Source organism: Erinaceus europaeus, chromosome 5 (genome assembly GCF_950295315.1).
Source record: "Erinaceus europaeus chromosome 5, mEriEur2.1, whole genome shotgun sequence".
NCBI lineage: Eukaryota > Metazoa > Chordata > Mammalia > Eulipotyphla > Erinaceidae > Erinaceus > Erinaceus europaeus.
This window is the reverse complement of record NC_080166.1, coordinates 108,135,689-108,144,977: the sequence shown is the minus strand read 5'-3', so window position 1 is coordinate 108,144,977 and position 9,289 is coordinate 108,135,689.

The window sequence follows — 9,289 nt, the reverse complement described above, 5'->3', positions numbered from 1 at the left end:
AAGTACACTTTTAAAGCTGATCCAAGTAAGCAAACAAACCTTGAAGATATGATGAAGAGCATTTCAGAGAATATAATAAATGCAAAAGACTTAGGTGAGATCATAATAGGAAAATGCCCAAAACTGATCAAGCTAAATGTTTAAAATGATGAAAAGCAGTAAAGCAAGAGATAATCTAGAGTCAAAGGGTAGGGCAGAGACAAATCATGAGAGTTTTGCTTTTTATTCTATTAGCTGTAGAAAATCATTTGTCATTTTTTGTTTATTTATTTATTGGATAGAGACAGAGAGAAATAAACAGGACTGGAGGAGACAGGGAGGGAGGGAGAAAAAGACATCTGCCTCACTGCTTCATAGCTCCGGAAGCTTTCCTCCTGCAGGTAGAGATGGGGGCTTGAACTATGGGCCTTGTACATTGTAACCAGATGTCACAACATCTGGTCCTATTTGTTATTTAACTCTAGGGAATTGGTGTTATTTAACTTCCTAAAGTTAAATTCCAGATACTACTACCTAACATTAATAAATGATTAGATGCATAGCTAGGGACATAGGTAAATGTTCCTTAATAGCAATGCAATATTATGTGAATGTCACATAATTTATTTTGATGCAATGTATTTCATAAATTGTATTAATAATAAAGAGACTAATTCTCTTAATTTCTCAAAAGGCTTTTTAGTAACAACATTCTCATATATGAAAAGGACTTATCTTAAGTCTACTACTTAAAAAATATTAAGTTTTTGGGCTGGGAGATTGCTTACCCAGTAGACCAATTACCTTGCCATGTGGTATACCTTGCAACTAATCCCTGGCATCACATAAAAGCAACACAGGAGAAAACTATATGAATATTGGAGCAGAGTTGCACTGTAACACCTCTCTAAAATACAATGAAAAAAAATCTAGCAATAGTGGAATCATGTCTACAGTGAGCCCCCAGAACCGTTAAAAATGCAAGAATTTTCAGAGAAAGTTATATAACAATTCAATTTTTATGAACAATATTATTAGAATAATATTGTTCATAAAAATAAAAGCTATAAAGAAAAAAATCAAAGCTATAAAATTTATTTGTCTTTTAATTAGCTTTCCCCCAGGAAATACCAATTCCAGGCATACATAGACTAGAATGCACACTGTAAAATACTTTGAAATGCATTTCTCTTAGAAACTTAAGAAAAAATAAAACAGGTACAATATAGGTTTAAAAAAAAAAAAGCTACACAGTCTAAGCTGGGGATAGGGATGCCATCCTGGGAAGAAAAGGAATTGTGTCCATGTGTCACCAACTGTACTCTAACCCATTAACCCTCCCCCAATAAAATGATAAAATAAGAAAGAAGTTGCACAAATAACTAAATGGATAAAAGAGATGACATAGCACTTCTGCTGCACAGCCTACTCACCTGAACTTCCTACGTATTCCCTGCTCTACCTTTGCCAGAGCACTATTTTGACCTTGCTAAATAAACAGATATTTTAAAATAAATATCAATATCTTAAATACCAAGTCATATAATGTTATCAGTTTTTAGACTCTCTTTATAAGGGTAGTGACATGTTGTTGACATGTGGTATAATGTCATTCTTGACATTGAAACACTGAAACAGTGTTTACATCAAGTAGTATTTTGGGTCGCCTTTTGCTATGCCTGATGTTGCAGAGAAAATCATGACTGCTTTGTTAATCAAAAGGAAAAAGATTTATTTGGTAACCTTAAACAGCACTGAGAATGGGGTGGGATGTGTCTTCCTACAGAGCATTCATTCTTCTCTCTCCCACCTCAAGGCTGCTTTTTAAAATCCCCAGGTTTGAGCACCTAGATTTCTCACCTCTTGTGCTGTCTTCTCCCAACCTTGGTTTGTATTATAAGAGGGAATACAGCACACACTGAAGAAAAATATTCATTTTTCTGTCTCGTAATTAAGTTTTTAATTATGGTCAGCATGAAACATTTTATTTACAAATCAAATCTTGTTTTAAGTAGTTAAAAGTCAAATAAATTTTTGTTCTAGCTATTCAAGAAGGACAATGAATTTCAGTATATGAAACTATAACGTAGCTCTTCACAATAAGTATAAAACCAGAATTAGTAAATAATGGATAGTAAAATTTTTAAAAGCTTTAAAAATATTTAACTATTAATGAAAGAGAGAAAAAAGAGAAGAGAGGGAAGAAGGAGGGGGTGTCTAGGGAAGAAAAGGAACCAGATATACTTCTGGTACACGTGATACTGGAGATAAAACTCAGGACCTTATGCTTGAGAAGCCAGTGCTTTAATTACTCTGACACCTTCTGGGCTGTAGTAAATAACCTTAACATTAAATAAAACTGGCCATTTCAAATCACAGATCCACAGTGTTATAACAGCAAAGGACAATAACGTTGCAATAGTAACTTTATGTTGTGTTTGTCAACAAATTGTTAAATACTACTCTACAACATTTGTTCTGAGAATTTAATAAAAAATAAGTGCACAACCAAAGTAAAAGACTCTGGAGTGGGTGGGTGGGAGAATACAGATCCAAGAAGGATGACAGAGGACCTAGTGGGGGTTGTATTGTTATATGGAAAACTGGGAAATGTTATGCATGTACAAACTATTGTATTTACTGTCGAATGTAAAACATTAATTCCCCAATAAGGAAATTAAAAAAAATTAAAAAATAAGTGCACAAAATAAGAAAGCCCACAGATAACATGTTAAGCAGATAAAAGTAACAGGAATTTTGTATCATATGATTCAGTTGTAAATGTACATTTACTAACTTTAAAACACTTCTGTCTTTGTGTAATCACGGGTGGCTGGCAGAATTGTTATTTTGCCTTTCTGAGTCAACCTTATTATTTCAAAGATTTCTGGTGAAGGATTAGATATGAGAAGGAGCAAAAAAAAAAAAATCTCAAGGATGATTTTTTATATTCTAATGGGAGTAAGAGAATAAATGTGCTTCCCACCAAATGAGGCAGGAAGTATGAGACTATAAACTGGTTTAGAAGCAAGAAAATATGAATTCATCTTCAGCCATAATGAGTTTCAACTGCCTTTGATACATCCAAATACAGGTGTCCAGAGCACATTAGGCATTCATTTCTTAAACTCAATGGAGAACTCTCAGCTGGAAATTTATTTTTAGGAGCCTTCAGTATATGGATGGAAGTTAAAACTAGAAAAGTAGATTACATCATTTAGTCAAGACTTTGAGAACAAAGCTGAAAACTTTGAGTACTGATGTAAATTAACATTTTAGAGACAAATTAAAGATAAAAAAGGAGTGTCTTATTGCCAAATTAACCAAATACAATAAATTTGCAATACTGTATTTGTAAAAGACAGAACTGAAATTATAAACAGGGTCAATATTCAGTCAGTCTGTTCACTAGTTTAAAGTGAGTTGGGTTAACAGTGAATCATGAACATGGATGCAATACACCACTCTCTGAGAAACGAAGAAGGTATTTTCAGGTGTAATAGGGAATATGGCTTTATTAACGAATATTTAAGGATACCAGGAATGGGTAGGACAATCTCATACAATGAACAATTTGCCCTTTTATTTGTTGTTGTTGTTGATTTCTGTATATTAAAAGACTATTATTAGAAGACTTGCAGCTGGAAGACAAGATGATCTTTGTCCTTTCTATAGATAGCTAAGAGAAGTTAGTGTTTCTGTTTGTTTGTTTTCTTTGTTTTTGGCAGAGAGGTATATATCATAGCATAAAAGCTTCTTTCAATTTCATGGGTGTTGATCATGAACCTGTGTCATACAAATGACAAAGCAGAACACTATCCAAGTAAACTATTTTGCTGCCCCAAAGTTAGCAGGTTATACTAAGATTCAAGGCAAAGATAGCTTAGCAAATAAACTTTCCAACTTCTTTTACTCTTAAGTAGTTCTAAGAAGTTTCAACACTATCTCAGTGAGGGTCATTGCCAGAAAGCACCCAGCAGAGCTGTGCATTTGCTAGACTTTGTTTCACATCTTTCTTTTTTCACTTCCTTATTTTTTTACATTTACCTTTCTGGGATTTCACTCTTAAAAAAATACCTGTACTCTTTATCTTTTAATTTTTGGGTTATACTGGCTAAAATAACTGTTCACCAAGTCTTACCTTGTGTTTTTTTTTTTTTTTCTTTCCTTGTTTTTTAAGTGGACTGCATGTGGTAGATCACACCAAACGAAAGGATTCTGGGGAAAGTACTGATACAAATGACAGAGAGGGTTTTCAGATCCCAGTGCATGATGTTGGCAAACAAGCCAAGTTGAGGGAGTGTTTTGCAGAAAGCTATCATGGAGAGATGAGAAATTGTTCCAATGTGTCAACAACGATATAAACAGCTATCCACCAATAACATGGCTTGTAAAAGAAAACAATTGTTCAACATCACCTATCTTGATTATATGTATTTTCATAATGGTTTTTTCTTTCTCTTCTATCATTACTCATATTCTCATATGCATAAACATGCAAGCTATGAGGCTGAGTAGTGGCATACCTGTTTAGTTATTTGTGTTACTAAGAACAAAGGACCTAGGCTCAAGCCCTTGGCCCCCTCCTGCAAGGGAGGAAAGCCTCATGAATAGTAAAGCAGTGCTGAAGGTGTCTCTCTGTCTCTCTCCCTTTCTGTCAGTCTTTCTTCTCTATTTCTCTGTCCTATCAAATAAAAAAGCAAAGTTTTAAAATGTAATATATTCATTTTTAATTCGTATAATTACTTATAATGTAATTAGTACATCCTATTCTCTGTATGTGTTGATAAATCATCTTTAAAAGTTATATTGAAAACCTTATGGAAAAAGTTAAATAGTGTGGCATGGAAAGCTCGAGTTTAAGAGCAGGGGTCTGCTACAAAAGTGTAAGAGAAAGCAGGGAAATAGTTTAGAAAAACTGAAGTATTGACAGAGGAGAAAATAAGGATAGGATGAAATAATGAACAGGTGATACAGTAACAAGACTTGATAGATGGTTAGTGTGTGCAATGACTGGCAATATCATTTAGCATGTCCCTGTGACTTTCAGTTTTTCAGGAATAATTTCATATGTGCAGGTAAGGAATTTCCTGTTACTCTAGGTAAAAAATAATGGCTTCCATGTCAGGCTAAATATGGGCTCAAGAAGAAATAAAATACAAGATGATCACTAAATGACATATGGTGACAGCTGTGTGAATCATACAAGGAAACTAAAGTGCAATCCTTAGTCTTCTTTCAGATTTTCTTACCCAAACACACTGCCTTATAATATATACTAAGTGCTATCCTTGAAGAAAAGTTAATATAAATATTTATGTCCTATATTCATAGAAACATAGTTTGAAATAGATATGATAACCTCTCTAACAGTGTTGCTCTGAAATGTAAAATTATTATTAAATTTGTCTTAGTAATTAAAACTGGTAGGAACATATGAACTAAAGAAGGGTGAAATGAAGGAATAGAAAAATTGGGATGAATTGTTAAGGACTTAGACTGGATGCAGTAAAAAGTGGACTCTAATGGATCAAAGACTTGGATGTTAGGCTAGAAACCATCCAATACATACAGAAAAATAATTGCAAAATGGGATAGGACAGAGCTGACAAAAATGATGGGGTCATCTTACAATAACCTCTTCAGAACTTGAAGGTATCATGTTGAGAGAGATAGTCAAGAAAGAGAAGCACCAGTACTGTATTATCACACTCATAGGTGGAAATTATGAAAAAAGGACTAAGGGAAAGCTTAGAATGGGTGTGGTATATTGCACCATAGCAAAGGGATCTGGGGAAGGAGGGAAAAGAATGGGATAAAGGGGACAAAAAAGAAAAAGAAGGAAAAAAGGAAAGGAAAACAAAACAAACACCACAAAACAATGACCAAAATGGAAAATGCAAAACAAAGTTTGAACTTGATTGATCTGATATGCCTATCTCCCCAAAGCAAGACTTTATGAAAGAAGGTCTTGCTTTGGAGAGGGACAGAGGAGATGGAGAAGGGTCTAAAGAGGGTCATCACATCTTGATGTACAAATGCTATCAACAACCATACTGTAAAACATTCACTCTCCATTAAAATGGGGGGAAAGGGGTGGCTCTGATATTCTGCCACTGAGAACTTGTTTTCCCTAATTTCTTCAACAAGATGCTGAATTAGAAAATATTTACTGTACATTTATCCATTTTGGAGAACATCAATCCAGTTTTTTTTTAAGTTATCAGTAATTTAATATTAATTCACAAAATTATGGAATGACAGGGGTACAATTCTACTCTACTCCCATCATCAGAGTTCTGTGTCCCCCTTCCCTCACTGGAAACTGCAGTAGTTCTCCCAAAGACACAGATATGGGTTGACTATTATTCCTATAACTATCTATAGTTATATATTTGCCTTTTTTTTTTTCAATAGTCTTGCCCTCTCTTCCTAAGTCACACTTACACTCATTGCTACTTCCGAATGTCCTTTCTTTTTTTTTTTTTTTTTTCTCCTCTCTTTGGGTATTGATGGAATTGGAGTTCAGAGCCCTTTTTCTGGTCATGTTCCCCTAACATTTCTCCCTATCTGAGAGTATGGATCATTCTTCATTAGGTGCAGAAGGTGGGAGTTCTGGCTTCTATAAATGCTTCTCTGCTGGACATGGGCATTGGCAAGTTAATTGATACCCTCAGCCTGTTTCTATCATTCCCAAGTAGGGCTCTGGGGAGGTGAGGTTCTGGGACACATTGAGGTCATCTGTCCAGGGTAGTCAGGATAGAATAATAGTAGCATCTGCAACTTGGTGGATGGAAGTCAGTGACATTTAAAACAGGATAAAATGTTTAATAAACAGGAAAAGTAGAGATAGAGTAGATGAAAATAGGGATACTCAGGTGGAAAGAAGTGAGGGATTCTATTATAGGTATAATTTTAGTAATTTTTGCTTGAGATTGATAGCTAAAATGCAAACGAATTAAAAATATTATCTGGAAAGAAGATGTAAGAATTGAGAAAAAGCTGGGTCAAGGAAGACAGTAGCTCCCAAACTTGAAGGAAGTATATAAATACAATTGACTATTAACTCCATCAGTCTCACCCAGAGCCCACATATATTCACATTTAGCAAAGGAGTCTGTGTAATCTCGAGTCCCTGTTACATCTGGGAACCTTCTAGGCTATACCTATTTCACTCAGGACCAGTAATCCTTGAGTGGCAGAGTAGACTAAGACCTAATAAGCTCAGCAAGCAAGTGGAAAGGTCTAAAGAAGGCACCATAGTCTACTGAAATATATTTTACTTCAGCCTAGATACCCTCTTCTCCTACACCCTACCTCACCTCCCTTAATCACTCTATTTACTCAACTAACTACACAAAAGTAAGATATATCTCCTAATCTCTTCTGATAGCATCAGCATTATTGTTACCCCTTGATAATCTTTAAAAGAAACACTGTATACAACTGGCCAGAGATATATCGGCAAAAATATATAGATAATAAAGGATACCTGTAATATAATGAAGGTACTTGTTGTACCTATGCCGATCTTTATAAACCCACCAAACAAATGCAGTAAAATGTAAAGTTAATTTAGACACCACTAAAATCCCAGTTGTATTTCCTCCCTAACTAGAGGCCAGACCCCATAAATCTAATACTGGTTTGGATACAACAAATGACACTCAATGCTTCATCAACTGGGAGAAAAACTAAGTTCATAAAATAAAGAACAGACTACAAAAGCTTGATAAGGGCAAGAGAATAGCTCACTTAATAATGACCTTTTTGATCAATACCAGGACCTCCTCATCACCTGGGACCCTAGTCAAAAAATCCTTGGATGTCCACATAGATACTATGGGTCCAGATGTCTAATAGATTCCTCTCTCCACCATCACTGGTTACATCCATCATGAATGTCGTCATAAATCTTCTTGTGGGCCTATTTAGGACTTTGCTAATCTAGCTTTTTTTTTTTTTTTTTTTTTTGTAGCAATGTAGTCATATAGGGAGGGATTATTTAACTGAAGAGAAATAAATAGCATACCCCATACATACATTCCATTTATCATCAATGTAAATTTAGTACAAGTATCATTGAGGGCATATTTTTCCATTTTCAATATGCAGGGAAAAATGAATGATTTAAAAAAAATTATGTTGTCAGCTAAGTCAGAAAGATAAGGATGAGTATGGGATGTCCCCACTCATCAACAGAAGTTGAGAAAGAAGAACAGAAAGGGAAACTAAAAGCAGGATCTGATTAAATTGAGAGCAGGGCACCAATGTAAAAACACTGTGGTGAAGGGGAGGGTGGCCATTGGGCTTCCCAGTGCGGTGGGGGGTGGGGAGGCGGGGAGTGGTGGGGATGGGACACAGTCTTTCGGTGGTGGGAGTGGTGTTTATGTACAATCCTATTAAAGTGTAAACATATAAACTACTATTTAATTAATATGAGAGGGGAAAATTGATTATATATCTAGAACTTCTTAAAACACAGACTGAGTCTTTTTAATACATAAGCTGTCTTTGATATGTTGAATCTCTCAAAAGCCTAGACCAGGGAGAACAGAAGAAACCGGTAGCACAGCTAGATACAAGATGCTATGTATTATACCCCAAACCCTAATAAAGGGACTTTTCAAAGTTAACCATATCACCAAATAATGTGACGATAAAAATAACTATCCATTTTCTTCTTGAACCCTAAGACAACAGGAACCTCACATTTCCACTATAGAGCCTATATTTCCCCTAGTCCTAGAACCTTAGGGTGGGGCCCACTTTTCTGCTTGCTGCTCTCAATTCAAATCAAATAATACTGCATCCACGGATCGCAACCTACTCAATGCAATGAGTGCCACCCCAACATGCTTCACTTCAGACTGTGACCAGAGACTTCAGGTGTGGAATGACAACCCTTCAGCTTCATTACTCGGGTGAGACCTTTCCTTTCATAGTATTCTCTAATTCCATTACAGGTGGTCCACTCCCCAATAAAGTCCCCATACCTAGATATAGTCCAGGTCCCCTGAGCATAGGTTTACATGTGCACATAAACTAGGGAAAAATATATACCTGAAAGCAGAAGTACACAAGAGCATGCAGAGAATACTCCCCAACACTTCATCTGCACTATTCCAGTCTTTAGGTCCATGATGGTTCAACAATTTGTTTGGCTTTGTATGTTAACTCTCTTTTCAGCCACCAGGTTCCGGATGCCAGCAAGATGCTGACCAGACTTCCCTGGACAGACAACCCCATTAATGTGTCCTGGAGCTCCACTTCCTCAGAGCCCCACCCTACTAGGGAAAGAGAGAGGCAG